Source organism: Palaemon carinicauda, unplaced genomic scaffold, assembly GCF_036898095.1.
Source record: "Palaemon carinicauda isolate YSFRI2023 unplaced genomic scaffold, ASM3689809v2 scaffold668, whole genome shotgun sequence".
NCBI classification, from domain to species: Eukaryota; Metazoa; Arthropoda; class Malacostraca; order Decapoda; family Palaemonidae; genus Palaemon; species Palaemon carinicauda.
Window position 1 is genome coordinate 70,001 of NW_027171947.1, and position 22,211 is coordinate 92,211.

The 22,211-nt window shown below is 36.3% G+C and overlaps 1 long non-coding RNA gene across 4 annotated transcripts in view; it reads left to right on the forward strand.

The window, feature by feature from the left end:
- The window catches only part of LOC137637336 (uncharacterized), a 33,233-nt gene extending 18,918 nt beyond the window's left edge, over positions 1 to 14,315 (forward strand). For all 4 annotated transcript variants that reach the window (XR_011043565.1, XR_011043566.1, XR_011043567.1 and 1 more), the window contains exons 2-5: positions 3,662 to 3,776; positions 4,011 to 4,102; positions 5,415 to 5,516; positions 14,267 to 14,315. This is a non-coding gene — a long non-coding RNA (uncharacterized lncRNA). The remainder of the gene's footprint in view (positions 1 to 3,661; positions 3,777 to 4,010; positions 4,103 to 5,414; positions 5,517 to 14,266) is intronic.
- Positions 14,316 to 22,211: the final 7,896 nt, after the last annotated feature.

Genomic DNA, 22,211 nt, shown 5'->3' on the forward strand with positions numbered 1-22,211 from the left:
ATTATTATTATTATTATTATTATTATTATTAGCTAAGCTACGACCTTAGTTAGAAAAGCAGGATGTTATAATCCCAAAGGCTCCAACAGGTACACATAGCCCAGCGAGGAAAGGAAACTAGGCAATAAACTGAACTAATGCATATCCATCTGCCAGTAGGCCTATTGCATGAGGGGATGTACTGTTGGGGGGGGGGGGGTCAACCACATATCCTGGTGTATCATTGACTTATAAAAAAACTATTTTTCAACGATTCTCTCTCTCTCTCTCTCTCTCTCTCTCTCTCTCTCTCTCTCTCTATCTCTCTCTCTCTCTCTCTCTCTCTCAGTAAAACGTCATGAGAAATGGGAAGTGTTTTTAATAGTTAGTTTCCTTGGTCGTTACAACCTCACCATTCTTGAGAGCTAAGGATGGTGGGGTTATGGGGAAGCCTATAGATCTATCTGCTGAGTCATCAGCAGCCATTGCCTGGCCCTCATTGGGTCTAGCTTGGGTGGAGAGGGTCTTGGACCATCGTATGTATATACTGTATATGATCAGTCTCTAGGGCATTATCCTGCTTGATAGTTCAATGTCACTGTCCCTTGCCTCTGCCATTCATGAGTTACCTAAACGCTTCGAACCAGTTAATATTCAAGAAATTTCTATAGTAAAGTTACTCTTTGGATGGCGTGTGGTTAGGGAGTGGTAGCAAGTAGGCCTATTTGTAGAGAATTAAATTTATTTACTTAAATTCAAAATAGTTATAACATACCCTTCATTAACCCTATGCTTGCCTATAGTCCTATAGCTTATTTTAGCTGAATATAATCTATTTTAAAGTCTTAGAAAGTAATTTAGAACTTAAAAAGTTTCAATCAAGATTAACTTTCCTCTTGGTAAGGTTAGGAGAGAGAGAGAGACTAGCTATGGTAAGCATCTCATCTAGGAGAAGGACACTCCAAAATCAAACCATTGTTCTCAAGTGTTGGGTAGTGTCATAGCCTCTGTATCATGGTCTCCCACTGTCTTGGGTTAGAGTTCTCTTGCTTGAGGGTACACTCAGGCACACCATTCTATCTTATTTCTATACCTCTTATTTTGTTAAAGTTTTTTGTAGTTTATATTTGAAATATTTATTTTAATGTTAATGTTCTTAGAATATTTTATTCTATTTGTTAATTACTTCTCTTATTTCCTGGTTTCCCTTCTTCACTGGGCTATTTTCCCTGTTGGATCCCTTGGGCTTATAGCATCTTGCTTTTCCAACTAGTATTGTAGCCTAGCAAATGATAATAATAATAATAATAATCATGAATGTTTTATAAAGGGAGAAATGGGTCAAAGACGATTCTTTTTCCATCCACAGTAATGGTCAGAAATGTGTTAAACACAAGACAACCAGTTGAAAAATATAATAAATATATTTAACAAAAAAATAAGTTGTTTTCCTCGTGAAAAAAATATTTTTTTCTCCTGGGAAATCCAAATGTTTAACATTCGTAATCCAAATGTTTAACATTCGTCACCTAATGTGCTATTGCCATCATTGCACGGCATATGCTGTACTGTAAGCGGTATTTCATGGTCTTTGCATCATTCCTTGTGCACTTAGAGGTTTAAAGGTTGCTCATGAATATCAGAGGTAATGACAGTGCACATATGCCTTAGCAGAACAAGCATATGATCAGCTACCAAACCTTCTCTCCACCCAACTTAGGACCAGGGAGGACAAGGCAAGGGGTGCTTATGACTCATCAGATAGACCTATAGACTCCCCAAACCCCCCATTCATAGCTCACAAGGAAGGTGAGGTTGCAGACACTGCAAGAAACTATAGAGTTTCAATGGGGCTCAAACCCCAGTCATGCAGATTGCCAGACAGGAATGTTTCCAGCAGGTTAGTAGAGTGGGAGTCCCTGCCTGGCAATATGCTGGACAGGTGTTTGATACCTGCTCAAGCTCAGTAGTTTCTTGTAGTCTCTGCATCACCATCCTTGTGAACTGATGATGAATATTTTGGGGAACCTACAGGTCTACCATTGCCTGGCCCTCCCTGGTCCTAGCTTGGGTGCAAAGGGGCTTTGGTGCTGATCATTTGTATATATGATCAGTCTCTGGAGCTTTTTCCTGTTAGGTCATTGTTAAAATCCCTTGCTTCTGGCATTCATGAGCAGCCTTTAAACCTTTAAATCCAGGCAAAGATCGTATAAAGCAGACACAGGTGAAAGTGTCAGGAATGACAAGAGCGCCTCATTGATTAGGGGTTGGTAACTCCATATTAGTGTGGGGGTTGGTGGGAAGTAAAATACAAATAGCTAAAGGAAAATGGCGGATGTGTGCCCAAACTGTAATCGGTGTTGTATGCTTTTCAACTACTGCATTGCAATTGTTCAGTGGCTACTTTTCACTTGGTAAAGGTAGAAGAGACTTTTTAGTTATGGTAAGCAGCTCTTCCAAGAGAGGGGCACGTTACTAGAAAGGCAACATTTGCCATGCAAATACAGCATATTTTACTCCCATCTCACTCCCCCATGCAACCATGGACTGGCTTGCATTAATCTTTTCCAGAAATGGATCCCCGATAGATTTACAAGAAATCACTCTGAAGGGTTGTAAGCAAAAATTGAGTAAGGTCCAGTGGGCATATATTATAGGCATTTCCATACCAAATTTCAGGTCATATGGTTTAAATACCGGGCCATATGAGCAAAAAATGCAACCACTAAAATTAATAATTTTTAAGTGATGTATACAAAAATCGTGACTTACATCCTTGGACATACCCAAGGTACCTTCATACAAAATTTTCAGGCCATTTGGTGGAAATAAGAGGGCACAGGAGAAAATGTATATTTTTGGTCTAATAAGGAAAAAAAATTGCAAAATTGACCATTTTGAACAAACTTATGCCTAAAATATTGATGACTTCCTACTGTGTTATTATCTAGGGCACCTCCGTACCAAATTTCAGTTGATTTAGTTGTATTATCAAGGCACAGGAGACCAAAATATACATGTCTGAAAATGGAAAAAAAAAAAAAGATAAAAGTTAAAGGTAGCAAAAATAACTTGAAATGCACCTTGGTATTTGCCCACTTAAGCTTTGTGCCAAATTTCAAAACATTTGGCCCAGATATGACTTGAGATGAATTGATTTGAAGATTTGACAACAGGAGAAGAAACCTTAACAAAACATATCCCTCACATAGAGTGAAATATAAATATCAAACTAATAATCTTAAGTCTTGGGTAATGCCGCAGTCTCTCTAACATAGATTTCCTGTCCTGGGTTAGATTTCTCGTGCCAGAGGGTACAGTTGCACAACATTCTGTTTCCTTATTGCTTTTACTCGCTGGGCTATTTTCCTTGTTGGAGCCCTTGGGTTTGTAGCATTTTGCTTTTCCAACTAGGATTGTATCTAGTATTACAAGTATTGAGTCCCTTGTTAGGCTGGAGGAATGTAGAGAGTAGAGGTCCCCTTTTTGTTTTGTTTCATTTGTTGATGTCAGCTACCCCCCAAAATTGGGGGAAGTGCCTTGGTATATGTTTGTACTGAATGGAAGGCAATAATAACATGTCATTGAGGTCTGTATGAAGAAATTTTTATTCTTTTTAAATTATGTAAATCACTTGACAGTCTACATGTAATTTTTGAAATAATAATTTATTTATTTTCAGATCTATACACTATCAAGCTGATCAGGAACTCCTTAAGTATAAGCTGAAGCTTCTCAAGGCAGGAAACCTGGATTTCCGGCTTGGATTCACTGTAGTTTTTTTGAGTCACCATATGGTAAAGTTTCAATTTAATATTTTATAATGTTAAAAGTGAAAATGATTTCCGAAATATGAATATTCTAGCACAAAATGTCTGATCTTAACAATTGAATGATAGGTTTCAATATTATTGAAAGTTGACAGAGTATATATCTTGCTTTTTGTCACATGATTTGAAGTTTTAATGAATTTTATGAACCTGTTTTAAAATTGATAGCATATATCTAATATCAAATTTTTTTTTTTTTAGGTATGAAAAGACTCCAAGAATCCGCCTCCAGCAGAGCGAAGACCATGCTACCAGGGCTTGAGAAACTGATCCAACTTATTGGATCTAACATGGTGAGTTTACCCTCAGGTAGTAGTGGTGGTCCCCCAGGAAGACAAGAAAGGTATTCAAATAAAGATAAATACAGTAATGGAAAACTACTTTCTGAGGCCAAAGTATGATCCAAACTCTCGCCTAATGCTCATATACTCTTGATAATATTGTCTTTCCAATTTCTTTTTTGTTAAACTTTTTTGGTTTTGGTTCACTTCTCTTTCCTTGTGGCTGACTATTCAGTTGGTAATAGGAAATGTGCAGAAGTTTATATACCTGGCAGACTTTTCCCTGATTACCCTCTACTGTACGTGAAGATTTATCCAGTTTGGATAAAAGTCTTGTACAATTATTCATTTTAGAAGGTTCCTGGTCCAAAATTATTTTGGCAATAAGTTATTCATTTTTAGTCTTTCAACTTATTGTTCATTCCATTTGATCCTCACAACCATTGAGCAGTTGCACGCTTAATGTAATATGACTGATGATTTAAATTTAATTGAAGATTTTCTTTCATTAAGCACTACAGTATTTGGATGTTACAAATACATGTGTTTTTCTGTCAACTCTGAATTGAAGGAAGGCTCTGGGCCACATCATTGTCTTTACATGTGGAAATTGTCCTGATACATTACCCTTTTATTAAACCCTTTCCCCTAAGACCTCAAAGACTTCCATCTTTTCTTGTCATGGGGTATTGTCATAGCCACAAGCAACATAGTTTTCCTCATCAATTTGCTTCCTTACATTGTACAATGGTAGTGGTCATATTTGTTACCAACTCTTTTATATGTTATGGTGCAATTTTCACACAAAATAATCCTCTTTTGGTTAACCTTAAACAAGTACAAAACTGTTACTGCCATCTATTTTAACCAATTGGTTGATCTAGAATTAATGTTCAATTTTCCTTTTTATCACTCTGTTCTTATTTTCTTATGCAAGCACATAATTCTCACCCTCTTATTTTAATGAGTAAAGCAAAGGTACCTTTTAATTTTGCAGCAAAGCACAGTAATCTGTCGCCTATCTCTGCATTACTTTCCAAGTCCCTCTGTGAAAGCTGTAAAGTACATGCAGATATCCAATATATTTTGTTCCTAATTTTTTTTTACAATTTCATATTAGCTTTATAAATTTAAGCTTTTATAAACCCAATAAAGGCAATTTAAGGCAGTGGTTTGTTTGTACTTTATGGAACATATATTTAAAAAAGACCACAATCAAGTTGTGTACTTACAGTATATCAATGGTATCGTAGCAAGATCGTGTTTTGATATTCTTCTGTGGTTTACAAGCGAAAGAGATGTTGATGTTTTTTCTCATTTACAGGTTATGAGCTTAACCAAGATGCCAAAAGGCAGGAAATGCCACACAATTCTTTAGTCCCTGGAAAATAACAAAACTGGAATGAGGATATCTTCATATGTTGTCGTAAGTATAGCTAGGAAAAATATAACGTACTTAAAATTTGCTGTTTTATAGCTTAAGAAAATCTCTCTCTCTCTCTCTCTCTCTCTCTCTCTCTCTCTCTCTCTCTCTCTCTCTCTCTCTCTCTCTCTCTCTCTCTGTGTGCACACACATCATGGATACCAAGGGTAACTCCCATGGGTGCATTTTAGCAAATTGGGGACTGTTTTGAAGTTGGCGCAGAGAATGGCTGGTTTTTAGTTTAAGTAAAGACCTAAAATCAAAGTTAGTTTAGCTGTTCTATTGTCAAGTATTTACTTTTTTTGTTGTCCTCTCTAGGCTCAATTGGTTTTGTAATGTCAGGATTTTTTGTATACCTGTACTGCTGTTATTCCTAATAAGGAAAGGAGCAGTATTGGACTTAATTTATACTGTATTCATTTAAGCTTAGGTTAAGTTAGTAGCCTTTTCATGTATATAACCTGTTGATTAGCCTAGCTTTGCTATTAGCATAATATGCTGTATTTTCATTAGGAAGTAAGTGGTGATAACTTGCTTTGCATTGACTTAAGTTAAGTTTTAATTTTTCCTTGGGTAATTTAGTATTGGTTAAAAGCATTGTTCAAGATGGATGAGGCTGAAATGAAAAAGTTAATTAGAAAGAGAGCCTATGTTAAGGGTTTAATAACTCTTGATATGAGGAAGATTGACTCTTTAAAGGACGATCAAATTAATGGTCATTTGTTGCAAGAATTCATTCACAAAATTGATGCTAATTTAGTAATAGTTGAGAATTTGTGAAATTGCTGCTGAAGATGAACTAGTTAGTATTATGCAAGCAGCAAGAGATTATCATTATGAAGTACAGAAAACTCTGTCTGGAGTAAAATTTGATAATTTGTTTGGAGGTAAGAATACTCCTCAAAATAGTTCTAGTAAAATTGTAAAGTTGCCTCTCCCTCCTATTCAAATTCAGAAGTTTGAAAACAATGCAGCTAATCTATTTGCCTATTTTAACTTTAAGAAGGCTTTTAATAATGCTTTGGCTGGTATGCCTAACCTAACTAGTGGTCAAAAGTTTATTTATTTAAAGGGTTATTTGTTAGGTGAAGTTTTAAGTGTAGTAGAAAACATTACAGTAGATGATGAGGGTTTTGATTTGGCTTTTAGCAATTAGATCTTAATTTTCTAGATCAAGACAACATAATTGATCAAGTAATAGGTGAAGTTTTGAACATTTCTGAAGTAAAATCCCTTAGTGAAGTAGAATCTTTAGTTAGATCTTTGAATAATAAATTCATTGACTTGAAGGGACTTGGTATAGATCTGACTGAAGTTGATTCAGCTGCTCTATTGCTAACTAGCAAAATTGTAAATAGGAAGCTTCCTAGAAATTTTTTGATAGAACTTTCTAGAACTACAGGATCTTCCTATCCTAATTTTAACCAGTTGTTAGATAATTATCAGAGTATTATTGCACGCCTTAGTTTAGGTCATAATGAAAATTCTGGTGCAAAACCTAAAGTTAAACATGAAGGTAAAGAAGTTAAATTTGAAGGTAAAGACCGTAATTTCCAGCAATCTAAGTTTGGTAATAGATCTTCTGCTAGTAATGACTCTAATAAAGTTCAATTTACCAGTAAACCTTTATCTTTTGGTAGATGTAAATTTTGTAAAGAAATTGGTCATAATTCTTCTAGATGTACTAGGTTTGATACTTTGCAATCTTGGAAGAATAGAGCTGAAGAATTACCTTTATGCTTTAAATGCTTGAGTGATAGGCATGGGGCCTCGGAATGTCCGGGATATAAATCATTGTTACCTTATAAATGTTTTTCTTGTAATAAATCTGAACATCATGGAGCAATGTGCCCTCATGCTAGTAAGGATCTTGGTAAAAAAAGATTAAGTTGTCAATCAGGGTCTGAAATATTTGTTCCCTTTACTACCCTCAAAGTTGGTAGGGGTAGGAAATCTTTTAAATGTTGTTTTCTATTAGACACTGGAGCCCAGTTTAGTGTTATTGATAAACAAATTGTTGATAGCAGATTAGGAGATTATTGTGGTGCTCCTTTATCTAGGTTAGTTTCTTCTTTTGGGTTGCCAGCTAGAGTTAGTGATGGATTTCACTTGGTAGCTGATTTAACAATGCCTTGTGGGAAAAAGACTCGTTGTCTGTTTTTTTCATTGGAAAATTTTAATCTTTCCATACAAATTCCTATGTTGCCTTCTGTAGTTAAAAATATGGAATCTGCTGGTTATTCTGTATGTAATAATTACCCAGGGAGGAATTCTGAAATTGTAAATATATTAGATATCCTAGGGAATATCCTTCAGGAATTTAATCAGTTAGATTTAGACTCTGTAGAGTTGTTTAATATTAAGGCTAGAGTAATTAAGTTGGCCAATGGGGTTATTCCATTTGGTACAGTAGTCAATTTTGTTCATCCTTCACAAAGGAAGCTTTTTTGTAAGAGAATTGATTCTTATGAACCTTGTAAACCTGTAAGAAAGGTAGAGTCTTGTCCTAAAATTGATAGTAATAAAATCTTGGAAAATAGACCAAGAGGTAATGGTAAAGCTAAATCTGTTAGGTTTATTCCTAATAAGGAAATTAAATATGTACCTGAATGTAACAGAGAATCTAGAGTTTTTTATAATTCTTCCCTTAATTTGGAGAGTAAACAGACTTCTAAGCCTGATAAGAATAGACTTCTGGAATTTGTTCCTCCTAGGCAACTTGAAAAACAGAAGCTATTAGTGAATTTTGCAGTCAATCCAGTAGGCTATAAGTTCGATCCATTGAATGATATCTTTCCTGAATCTTGTGTAGAGTATGGACTCGACAATTTCTATAATTTAGAATCGATTGGGATTAAAGATGAAAATTCCCTTCCTTATGAAGACCAACAAGTTGCTGAATTTGCTAAATCAATTTCTTTTCATGAAGGACATTATCACGTCCAGTTACCATGGAAAAAGGATTTAATTGAAAAAGTCCCAAACAATTTAAAGATTTCTTTGGCAGTTGCTGAACGGATTTATTCTAAATTAGAAGACCAGAATATATCCTCTAAATATGAGGAAGTTTTTGATAGACAGGAGGAGCTTGGCATTATTGAGCCTGTTAAAAATAGAGCCGCAGGTCAAATATTCATTCCTCATCGTCCTGTCATCAGAAATGATGAAAATGCCACTACTAAAATCCGTCCTGTATTTAACTGTAGTTTAAAGGTGGGAAAAGCTCCTTCATTAAATGAAGCCGCTTTCCCTGGTATTGATTTGATGAACAACTTGTCTTTGGTTTTGTATTTGAGGAATAATGATTATGTAGTTGTAGCTGATATAGTCAAGGCTTTCCTCCAAGTTAGGTTATCTTTAGAGGCAGATCGAAATAGATTTTGTTTCTTTAGAAAGATAAATGGGAAGTTTGTTGCTTATAGATATAATACTATAATTTTTGGATTTGTAAGTTTTCCCTTTATATTGAATTATATTATTCAACATCATTTGTCTAGCTATAGAGGGAATGAAGACGCTTCTCTGATTAGAGACAAATTTTATATGGATAACTTAGTGCTCTCTTCTAATCAAGGAGCCCAGATGCCATTTATTATCAATTCTATTAAGAAAATTATGAATTCAGGGGGTTGCCTTTACGGGAGTGGGGTTCTAACATTCCTGCTTTGTTGTCTACTCTTGATGAAGATGAAAAGGTAGCTTCTTCTGAAATGAAAATTTTAGGATATATTTATGACTCTGACCAAGATACCTTACATTTAAAGGTTAAGCGATTGAACAAGGGTGCTTCCTCAAAGCGTCAGATTTTGTCAGCTTTGTCATCTGTCTTTGATCCTATTGGAATATTTGCTCCTATAATGCTGCAGGGCAAGCTTGTTATTCGTAAGTTGTGCCAGCAAGTTACGAACTGGGATGAAACAGCTAGTGCTGAAATTTCTAAACTATGGAGTAAATTTTGTAGTTCTTACAGTGAAGTTAGTCAAACTTCCTTTTCTAGACAAACTTATAAAACTGATGCTCCTGTTAAGCTGTTTTTGTTTGCCGATGCTTCTATGTATGCTGTGCAAGGTGATCATAGTTCCCTGATATTTACTAAAACCAAGGTTAGCCCTATTAAGGAGAAGACTCTCCCTACTTTAGAACTTTTGGCTGCTCAATTAGCTTTGAAGTGTTTTGACACCATTTTTGAAAGTAATCTATTAAATTGTGCTGAAATTGAAAGCATAACCCTTTTTATAGATAGCCAAGTAGTTCTTAGTTGGATTCTAACTAATAGGGCTCCTAAGAGAAACACATTTGTAAATAATAGGTTGAAGGAAATTTCTAGTCTGTTAGATAGGATTTCTGATAGATTTTGTAGAGTTTCATTAGCTTATATTCCTTCATCTAGCTATCAGGCTGATTTACTAACTAAACCTTGTGCTAGTAAGCACTTTCTTGAAAATTTCAGTCTTTGGATCAAAGGGCCTTCTTGGTTGAATTCTCCTGACGAGTGGCCTAAGGGTCTTTTGGGTTGTATTCCTGGTAATATGAAAGGTGACTTAATTTCTCCTGTAATGTTCCCTAAAAAGGAACCTCTTGTAAATATTAGTAATTTTTCTAGTTTTTCTAGGCTTATAAGTGTAGTTTCTAAGGTATTTACTGTTGTACATAAGTTTAGGAAAATTCAAGCTGACCCTGTTGAGGCAGCTTTTAATTACCTTCTATGGTTGATGCAAGAGGAAGCTTATCTTCTTGAATTATCTTATCTGAAGAGTAGAGATTCTTCAGTGGAAGTTCCACCTTTAGTTAGGCAGTTCAATTTGTTTTTGGACGTGAATGGTATAATGCGAACTAAAGGTCGGATTGACAAGAATATTACTTTAAAATTTGATATTGTCAATCCTGTTCTTGTGGACAAGAAGCATCATTTGACTCGGTTGTTGATTTATTATGCCCATTGTAAGTCTATGCATATGGGTTTGCAATCCACTCTTAGTTTTTTGTGCACGCGTGGTTTGTGGATTGTAAAGGCCAGGCAAGCAGTTTTGTCTGTCCTGAAGGATTGTATTGTATGCAAGCGTTATAATGCTAGCACAGTGAAGTACCCTTCTCCTTCTTCGCTTCCTTTTTCCAGGGTTAATTTGAGTGTGCCTTTTGCTCATACTGGTGTAGATTATACAGGCCACTTATGGTTGAAGGAGAAAAATGGAGGAAAATTTAAGGCGTACATTCTTATTTTCACTTGTTTTAATACAAGAGCTATACATTTGGAAGTTGTCCAGTCTATGTCAACTTCAGAATTTATATTGGCTTTCATGGGAATTCCATTCAGAATTTATCTACAATCACACATCCATTGTATAACTTGTTGAATAAGGGTGTAGTGGAATTGGACATTTGAAAGAAACAAACAGATAACATCCCCTACATTTCTAGTACATTCTCAAATTAATTTAAATCTTAAATTAGTATGTGAAGCATCAAACATAGGGAATGCAACAGCATTATCTCATGCAATGCCAGATGGAACCGAAAAAACAATTGCATTTGCCTCTAGAGTATTGAACAAGGCAGAAAGGAATTACTTTCAAATATAAAAAGAAGTTTAGCATAAGAGTATGGTGTTAAGAAAATTCATATGTATCTTGATGGTAAAAAAGAAAGTTCATACTAGTTACAGATCATAAACCTTTATTGGCAATAGTGGGTCCTAAGTTTACCCAAGTTTATAGAGGCAAGACTACAACGTTGGGCGATTACGTTAGCTGTGTACCACCAAGATATCAAATACCATCCTACATCAAAGATGGATAATGCAGATACTTTGTCTAGATTTCCAGTAGATAAAGCTCCAGGAGAGTATGATGTCAGTACTGTATATGGTACTGGTTTTGGAGCAAAAAATCTAGGAGTATGTACTATCTAGTTTCCAAATTAAAATTGCCTTTGCAGTTTTTACTGTACTGACTTTCTTTAAATAAGCCCTGAAACTCTTGATAGGATATCCACAGACACTTCATTCTTGTGTGGCTTTAACCATCAAGATCTGATTTTAGATAGTGTAACCCATCCTAAGCTTAATGGCATTCATTGTAACTTCTGTTCTTTATACAGTACTGTACTTCTCTGTGAAGCACCTATTACATGAATATCAAAGCCATTATAATCTCTCAAAACTCTATTTGTACCTTCTAAGAACAAATTAGGAATGGTTTTAGTAGTTTTCAAAGACATATTGATACATCTTGCATTACAATTGATTTACCATTTATGATCACTTCTACCAACATATGTTTCTTTGCATCTGTATTGACAGAATTGATGTGAAATGCAAAATCAGTTTCCGACCTATCGTGATTATCATGAACATTTTCCGCATTATTCTTTTGGCCTATAGTATCAATTGCAGCATTTATTTTATTTGCATACTGTTTAGGAAATATACAAACATTTGTAAAATGCCCCATCTTTCTACAGTTAAGCAGGGCGTTTCTTTGCTTTTATCCAAGATGATCAGTTTTACCTCACCTATAGCATTTAGGTTTCTTCTGTTGTTTCTGTGTATAGGTCCGATTCAGATATTTATGAACATCAGTGTTTTGAAATTTCCTGTGACTAGGCCTGGACATATTCTATCTCGGATTCTCATTGTGTTTCAACTTGGAGGGAGCCTATCTTGTTGATTTCAGAATTTTTATTCTATTGCTTTCAGAATTACCTATTTAGTTACTTATTAGATGTTTCTAAAGCATTGCCTGTAATCAATACCTTCTCTAGTGTATGTTTATCATACAGTAATATTTTTCTTAGGTCTTGTGATGGGCAATAATTTGATCTATTATAACATTTTCTAACTTTCCTGTGAATACAGGAAACAGTCAAATTTTCAAGTCTAATCACAAATGCATTCATGTTGCAACAGAATTTGGTTTTGCAACAATGCTAAAGCGCTCGGGCTATCCAATGTCAGGCTGCATTTTGAATTCTTACCCATATTAGGTTAGGCTACATGAACTCTACTAAATCAACTTTGTATACTAAGTTAATTCTAACTTAGTTCCTGTGTAATATTAGTTATTTACACTTTTTGATACTGCATGCAAAAACTTAATTAGTTATGTACTTCATGCCTCTTCATGCAAAACTATCGCTTGCTTAGGGTAAATATGTACCTATGCACCACACTTCTCTTTGGTCTTGAAAGATTGTTAAGTTAATGGGCTAGATCATACAAGTTCTCCTTAGAAATATTTCTCGGAGTAACGAGTATACAAAAATCAGGCAGATATTGGTTTGTACTCTATGGAACATGTATTAAAAAAAGTGTAATTTTCTGTTTCATGTGTTGATTGTAATGTATAAGACCCCATAAAAAAGTTGTTGTTATCATCTTAGAAAGATTATTTTAATATTCTCGTGGTTTTCAAGCGAGTGAGATGTTGACGTTTTCTTCTCATTTACAGGTTGTGAAGATTCAGGCCAATCTTTGCTGAAAGCCAAAGGGCTGGCCAACTAATTGTACAGTATAGTGAGTATCACATATAGATCTTTATAGCTAGGACTCACTCTCTCTCTCTCTCTCTCTCTCTCTCTCTCTCTCTCTCTCTCTCTCTCTCTCTCTCTCTCTCTCTCTCTCTCTCATAAAAGTTCTGCATGATATACGTTAACACTTTTAGTTAGCGTATTTAACTATTTTGTGGTTTTAGGTACTTCTGAGAAGTTAGACAAATCCCTTGAAGACATTGCAATATATAGAATTGATCTGATAAATTTGAGAAGACGACGTATTAGACGCATTATATTTTAGTTTGCAAAACAAATGCTTTGGACAACTCCGTGAAAGTTGATAATTTTATCTGTGCAATATACAATATTGTTAAAATCTTTTCATACTGAAAAATTGACACAACTTGAAAAATTTCTTATATAGGGTCTGTTAATATTGCTTAGCTAATTTTGTTTACCAAGGACTGTACGTTTCCATACCAAAAAGTTTATGGCAGGTCGCGAATATTTGCCCCCCCATTATTCACCACTTCAGTTGAAAACAAATTTATGCAGTACTGTATTCCTTACCCAACATCCCTTTCACAGCAAGTACAGAGCTGCAATATTTGCTTTGGTATTTTTCTCTGTATTCTTCATTTTGACCTTTTTTCTCCTTTTATTATCTTGAATAATGTTCCCCCTTTACATTTTTTCATCCTTCATCCCTCGCAAATCATAGCTTTGTTCCTTAACTGTTAGCTGCTTCTAACTTCACTATTTTTCCCTTCTATGAAACTAGCATCTACAATGCTTTCACCAGGCCTCCCTTGCTGGGTGTATCTGCGATAATTTTGGTCAAAGTTTTCTCGGCACAAAATCTCATTTTCTCATATGTCACTATTGTAATACACAAACTTTACTTTGACCTCTGAAACATAGGGCAGAATTTTTCCTGCTTACCCTTGATGGACTTAATCCAAAGCTCTTCTCCGAGTAAGGGGTTTGTACCACTTTCTCAACTATAGATGGTTAAATGTATAATTATGTTTCAACTTTTCTCTTCATAAATCAAGAGTTTCTCTAAATAATAGAAAGGATAGAAAAGTAGGAAGGAAATAATTATAAATTGATGAACATAAAATGCATAAACATCCATCACTTTGGAACTCTGACTTGCAATAAAGGAGTAATGGGATTTTAAGATGTACGTTGGAAAGTATAGAAATAATATATTGTATGATTACTGCATTGGCTTTGTATTTACCTTTGTATTTACTTTACAGGCTGATGAGTGGCGGAGTTAACCAAGTTAGAACGTTATCCATGGTGAGTGTTCCACTTTTGTGTTTTAATGCATTTGCATCCTTGATACTTTTTTCATGTTTTCCTATTTTTCCATTACCCTAATTTGTTGGGCAAGAGCCTTCGGTCTATCAGATTCCTTATTCCTCATCGTTCAATTAGTTCATTATGCATGTTGTATAAGGTTTTCCTAATGCTTCCCAGGATAGTACATCCTGCTCATAATACTAGTCTCAAGTCTCTTGTTCCTTACATCCTCATTCCCTGTCTCGAGTCTTTGCCATATAGATACATCTCCAATCATTTTCCCCAATTCCTTCTTCAAACTCTTCCTTCTATCTTATTCTCATACTGTATCAATCTTCTCACCTGATCACTCGACCTTTTTCGCAAATTCATACCTCTGCTCAATCACGCTAATGATAGCCTTTTAAAAAAACAACGAACTTCCCTCAAAAAAAAAGAAAAAGAAACTGCATAGTTCTCGCACCCATAATCTTATTGCATCTCCACATATCTTGCTCCTTTCAAACAATACTTTGGTATCATTGTAGAAGCCATGAAATATGTAATGGACATAACCACAGTAACAACATATATAGAGAAAGCCATAAGCTCTTGCTGCAGTCAACAACATTTCTGTATATTGTTACTCTCGACTTGCCCATTCTGTCAGCTTTCTTATCCTTACTCATATCCATTGATGAGTACAGTCTCATATTTGCTTTTGTATTGTACTTTTCTCACAGTCTTGCACTTTGAATGAAAATTTTTCTTGTCCTTGCGATCACATTTCATGACGCTATTGCAAGAGTTGATGTCCGTCTTCTTTTTCTGCACATTCAATTCTTCAGGTTAGCTTAATGATGTATGCAATCCTTTCTTTCTTTATTTCCTTTGAGGTTTTCAGGGAACCCCTTCTGTTTTTTATCCCTTTCACTAACCTCCTTTGTTTTCCTTCCTCAATGTTTCATCCTTATTTTCTCCACTCCTTAGTTCATTGCTCAAAGCCTTCAATTTCTCTTCCATGCCACATTATATATTTCACATTTCCAAACTGTAAAATCTAAGCTCAGTCACACTATAATTCTGGACACAGTTGAATCAGAGCCCAATGAGTAATACCCATATTAGGCCTCATATATGGCAGGATATGAAGTTATAGGGATCAGAAGCAATCATACTTTTACTTTGTTTTCATAGTTACCCACTTACATAATCACTTGCATACACTTTTACCATCAGTAATAATTTTGAAATTAACTTTCATACAGTACTATTTTCTTAAAACATATTAACCTCCACTTTTTATAGTAAAACTACTGTATTGCTAAAAAACATAGCTACATATTTAACTAAATGAAGCCACTTGATGTATACAATACTCAATCCAGTGAACTTATTCTAAATTTCTAATTCCTCAACTGACGAAATTTTAACGTACTTGCCTTTTTTGGTAGGGGTGGTGTTATGGTTTGCTATGGCTTATATTTCACACTAACATGTGCAGGTCTCACGTTCAATCATCGCCACAGTCCAGACATTTTCATATGTTCATATCTATCATTGGATCATTTTAAACATACAATTGCGCCACTCACATATGATCCCTGCACATCTTAGTGTGAAATATAAGCCATAGCAAACCATAACACCGCCCCTACCAAAATGCGTTCAATTTTCCTCAATACAGCAGCCTGTGTTTCTGCACTACTTGGACATAATATAATAAGATCCTGGGGACAGAAAACTACTATCATGTTCCTGTTACTTTTCTGTACTGCCTTCTCGCTTCCTGCCTTGAAGTCCAGTGTAACAGAGATGCCTCTTCTAAGACCTGTCTTTTTGTCCCATCGGGTTTATTTACTTGCTCATTTTCTGTATATTTCATCTAGAATCTCTTGGTAAATATTACTTAATTCAGCACACATCTTGACACCATCTGTAAGCTTAGGTATCTTAACCACATATATTTCTTGACAACCTTGATGGTGGTTTACATATTTTTCATTGCTCCTTTGCTGGACAAAATTAGGTTCATTTTGTTATACTTAGATTTTTAATTCTCTTAATCATTACCACCCTCTTTCTCTTTCTCAGATTCAATATCAAAACATCACTTCCATAGATGATTTTCAACAATCCATTCATACTGTATTAGGGGTTGGGGCTCTAAGGACCAGAATCTAGAATCACTTATATATTCTCTACTTTATTTACTTATTTTAGGCACAATGATACAGTCTACAGTTTTAACTTTCCTTTTCCCATCTCTCTCTCTTGAGTTTTGCAACCATTTGTATTCTTCAAACACTAATTTTATCCACTCCTAACATTCCTTTTCCCTTTGCCCTACACATTCACTAGCAGACCAACCATTCTGTTTATGCATTTGCTTATTGTAGCCTTACACATTATAAAAAAATGTTCTTGCTGAGCACAGTTTACAACACACACCCTCCACTCTGTGAAATCCACTTGCAATATGGCATAGCCTATTACACTTTTATCTGTATATTCATTCATACTTTGCCTCGTTTTTTCTGCCACCAAAGCATATACTGTACTTAGTAACCACCTACATCAGAGATGGGGATCCTATTATGTATTCAGGGCTATTTGGTTATGATTTCCTCCGAGGGCCATAGAAAATTACGAATAGTCATGGGTTAAGTGAAAGATAAGTCTTAATATTTTGAGGGCTCCTTATTGTACGCGGCGCAAACAATAATAAACTTTGAATGCGTGAATATAAAATTACTGTATTTTACTTTTGGAGTCTCAAATAATGTTGCATAAATGATAAATATGAAAAAAACGGTGCTTCATAATAATTTGGTTTTATTTTTAGCATATCTATCAAATATCTTCACATTTTTTTCTGATTTAATGCCCTGAAAAGAATTGCTCATAATGATATGTGGATCCAAATATAGATGCATATTTCAGCGCATACCTCCTCAAAGATGGAAAAGTATCTGCCTTTACTGTATATATCATTTACTGTATATATCATTTATATGCCCCCTGTGGCCGCGGGGGCATATAAAAATTAGAATAGCGCCAACGTTATCCCTGCGTGTCGTAAGAGGCGACTAAAAGGGACGGGACGAGGGGGCTGGGAACCCTCTCTCCTGTAAAAGTATCCTGTGAGACAGCAACAAAGAGATGGAGCTGGGGGGAGAGTGACTGCTCCCCGCACTCTAGTTTTGGGGTGTTTGAATGTGCGTGGATGTAGTACGATAGAGAGTAAAAGATGTGAGATTGGAAGTATGTTTAGAAGTAGAAGGATGGATGTATTGGCCTTGTGTGAGACAAAGATGAAAGGAAAGGGTGAAGTGATGTTTGGTGAAATGTCTGGTAGAGTGTCTGGGATTGAAAGGGGAAGAGCGAGAGAGGGTGTGGCTTTATTGTTGAGTGAATGGATGACAGGTAAAGTAGTGGAATGGAAGGAGATATCATCTAGGTTAATGTGGGTAAGGGTTAGGTTGGGTAGGGAATGTTGGGCGTTTGTCAGTGCGTATGGGCCAGGTAGTGAGAAAAGTGAAGAAGAGCGGAATGAGTTCTGGAGTGAATTAACTAGGTGTGTAGAAGGACTGGGTAGAAGGAATTATGTGGTTGTTATGGGTGACTTAAATGCTAGAGTGGGTGCTGGAGAGGTAGAAGGTGTCATTGGGAAATATGGCGTACCAGGTGAAAATGAGAGTGGTGAGAGACTGGTAGATATGTGTGTTGAACAAGAGATGGTAATAAGTGCTAGCTTTTTTAAAAAGAAAGATAAGAATAAGTATACATGGGTAAGAGTGGCAAATGGAAGAGTAGTAGAAAGGGCATTAATGGATTATGTGTTGATAACAAAAAGAATGTTTGGAAGGTTGAAAGACGTGCACGTGTTTAGGGGTATGGCTAACGGTATGTCTGATCATTTTTTGGTGGAAGGAAAATTGGTTGTAGCAAAAGAGTGGGGGAATAGAGTAGGTGGATGTAAAAGGGAGCTAGTGAGGGTTGAAGAGCTAATAAAACCGGGGGTAAAAAGTAAATATCAGGAAAGGTTGAAAATGGCATATGACAAGGTGAGAGTAAGAGAAACTGGTAATTTAGAGGAGGAGTGGAAGTTAGCAAAAGAAAATTTTGTTGGGATTGCAAGTGATGTATGTGGCAAGAAGGTTGTTGGAGGCAGCATGAGGAAGGGCAGTGAATGGTGGAATGAAGGAGTGAAGGTAAAAGTGGAAGAGAAAAAGAGGGCTTTTGAAGAATGGCTGCAGAGTAATAGTATAGAGAAGTATGAAAAATATAGAGAGAAAAAGGTGGAAGTAAAGCGCAAGGTACGTGAGGCAAAGAGGGCAGCTGACCTGAGGTGGGGTCAGGGACTGGGTCAGTCATATGAAGAGAATAAGAAGAAGTTTTGGAAAGAAGTGAAGAGAGTAAGGAAGGCCGGCGGAAGAATTGAAGAGACAGTGAAAGATGGAAATGGAAGGTTGTTAAAAGGAGAGGAGGTAAGGAAAAGGTGGGCGGAATATTTTGAAAGTTTGCTGAATGTTGAGGATGATAGGGAGGCAGATATAATTGCGGTTCCAGGTGTTGAGGTGCCAGTGATGGGAGATGAGAATGAGAGAGAGATTACAATAGAGGAAGTGAGGAGAGCACTAGATGAAACGAGAGTAGGAAAAGCATCGGGTATGGATGGTGTGAAAGCTGAGATGTTGAAGGAAGGGGGTGTGACTGTACTTGAATGGTTGGTGAGATTGTTTAATGTGTGTTTTGTGTTGTCAATGGTACCAGTAGATTGGGTCTGTGCATGTATTGTACCACTATATAAGGGTAAGGGAGATGTGCATGAGTGTTGTAAGTCAAGAGGTATTAGTTTGTTGAGTGTAGTTGGAAAAGTGTATGGTAGAATACTGATTAATAGGATTAAGGATAAAACAGAGAATGCAATCTTGGAAGTACAGGGTGGTTTTAGAAGAGGTAGGGGTTGTATGAATCAGATTTTTACAGTTAGGCAGATATGCGAGAAATATTTAGCAAAAGGTAAGGAGGTGTATGTTGCGTTTATGGATCTGGAGAAAGCATATGATAGAGTTGATAGGGAAGCAATGTGGAATGTGATGAGGTTATATGGAGTTGGTGGAAGGTTGTTGCAAGCAGTGAAAAGTTTCTACACAGGTAGTAAAGCATGTGTTAGAATAGGAAATGAGGTGAGCGATTGGTTTCCGGTGAGAGTGGGGCTGAGACAGGGATGTGTGATGTCGCCATGGTTGTTTAACTTGTATGTTGATGGAGTGGTGAGAGAGGTGAATGCTAGAGTGCTTGGACGAGGATTAAAACTGGTAGGCGAGAATGATCATGAATGGGAGGTAAATCAGTTGTTGTTTGCGGATGATACTGTACTGGTAGCAGACACAGAAGAGAAGCTTGACCGACTAGTGACAGAATTTGGAAGGGTGTGTGAGAGAAGGAAGTTGAGAGTTAATGTGGGTAAGAGTAAGGTTATGAGATGTACGAGAAGGGAAGGTGGTGCAAGGTTGAATGTCATGTTGAATGGAGAGTTACTTGAGGAGGTGGATCAGTTTAAGTACTTGGGGTCTGTTGTTGCAGCAAATGGTGGAGTGGAAGCAGATGTACGTCAGAGAGTGAATGAAGGTTGCAAAGTGTTGGGGGCAGTTAAGGGAGTAGTAAAAAATAGAGGATTGGGCATGAATGTAAAGAGAGTTCTATATGAGAAAGTGATTGTACCAACTGTGATGTATGGATCGGAGTTGTGGGGAATGAAAGTGATGGAGAGACAGAAATTGAATGTGTTTGAGATGAAGTGTCTGAGGAGTATGGCTGGTGTATCTCGAGTAGATAGGGTTAGGAACGAAGTGGTGAGGGTGAGAACGGGTGTAAGAAATGAGTTAGCGGCTAGAGTGGATATGAATGTGTTGAGGTGGTTTGGCCATGTTGAGAGAATGGAAAATAGCTGTCTGCTAAAGAAGGTGATGAATGCAAGAGTTGATGGGAGAAGTACAAGAGGAAGGCCAAGGTTTGGGTGGATGGATGGTGTGAAGAAAGCTCTGGGTGATAGGAGGATAGATGTGAGAGAGGCAAGAGAGCGTGCTAGAAATAGGAATGAATGGCGAGCGATTGTGACGCAGTTCCGGTAGGCCCTGCTGCTTCCTCCGGTGCCTTAGATGACCGCGGAGGTAGCAGCAGTAGGGGACTCAGCAGTATGAAGCTTCATCTGTGGTGGAAATGTGGGAGGTTGGGCTGTGGCACCCTAGCAGTACCAGCTGAACTCGGCTGAGTCCCTGGTTAGGCTGGAGGAACGTAGAGAGTAGAGGTCCCCTTTTTGTTTTGTTTCTTGTTGTTGTCGGCTACCCCCCAAAATTGGGGGAAGTGCCTTTGGTATATGTATGATGATGATGTATCATTCATAGACGTATATAGGCGAGAGACTTTGTACCTAGCTTTCACATTCCAATCTGTGTTAGATCCATCAACTACAAACATATACTCAATTTTCATAACCTTGATTGGAATCAATTGAACCTTGAATCTCCATCTTCCATAGTGTCTACTTCCACAACTCTTCCATTGCTTTATATAAAACTTGGTTTCCAGTATTTTTGCTCAGCCTCTGTTCATTAGTTTCCTGTACCGTATGTATTATTGTGGCATTCTTTTTCAAAAACTTTTATCATACTTTGTATTTCCTATATTTATAACAGAAATCATTTAGTACTTTCATCACAATTTTTCTATTTAACATGACTTCATCCTCCTCTTTAGATTAAAGAATCTACTCGTATATTTCATGATTTACTTACAAAGACAATTGCCTTTTAACAGTTTTTAGCCCCCAGACTGCTAACTATCTTCCTTAGCTATTCTGGGACTTGCCTCTTCCCTAACTAGCATCCATTGCATGTACTCCTAGATACTTAAATGAATTGACCACTTACATTCATCCCCTTGTAATTTTCTTTACTTGTTATTTCTGGTTTTCATTCTCTGCCATTATTTTTTTCTTACCTATATTCACAATATAATGCTTGTTTCTATATAATTTCATCGTATATCTTAGTACATCATTTTGCACTTGTAAATTAAGTACATCATTTTCTTCTTCTTTGTCTACTTCTTTTCCCACTACTGTGTGGGGTCGATGTTTCTGGTCAACTTTCTTCATCTACCTCTGTCCCACACTTCATCACCGGTTAATCCCTTTGATCGAAAGTCATCCTTGGATTCATGGTGTTTGAACTATATTGGCAGTGGAAACACACTTATCTATATTGATTCTTATGAATCTAATGATCTAATTGATTTCCTTCTATATCTGATGTCAGCTTTTCAACACAAAATCAATTCAATCACTAGATACATAAGAATAAATATAGATAAGAGTGTGTCTCCACTGGCAATATAGTTCAAACACCATGAATCCAATCAGTTGACTACTACTACGACAATCACTGTGGTGGGATGTTGTAATAACAACCCCCACACCCTTGAATCACACTAAACAGACAAATGTCTCCTCTGCACAAACTTTCCCCTTACTTTATCATTAACCAGACTCTTAGACAAAAAGGACATAAACACAAACCATAACCTTAAAACTATATTTATTGATACCAAAACAATCACTTAATACTAAAAAAATCACCAACCATATTCCATAACCAAAAAAAATCACACTTAGCACTACAATCTTAACTTACTATATATAGAAAACACATTCAAATAACCCCATGAAAAACAAAACTTAAAGCTAAAAATTCCCTTCAACTCCAAATACAAACGCAATTAATATATATTTTTACGAATAGAACTTACCTGGCAGTTATATATACATAGCTAATTATCTCTATTTCGGCAGAATTTTTCTAAAACTAGGCAACCGCCTTGTGGTGGTTGGGTGGTAACACCCGTCAAAGGGTG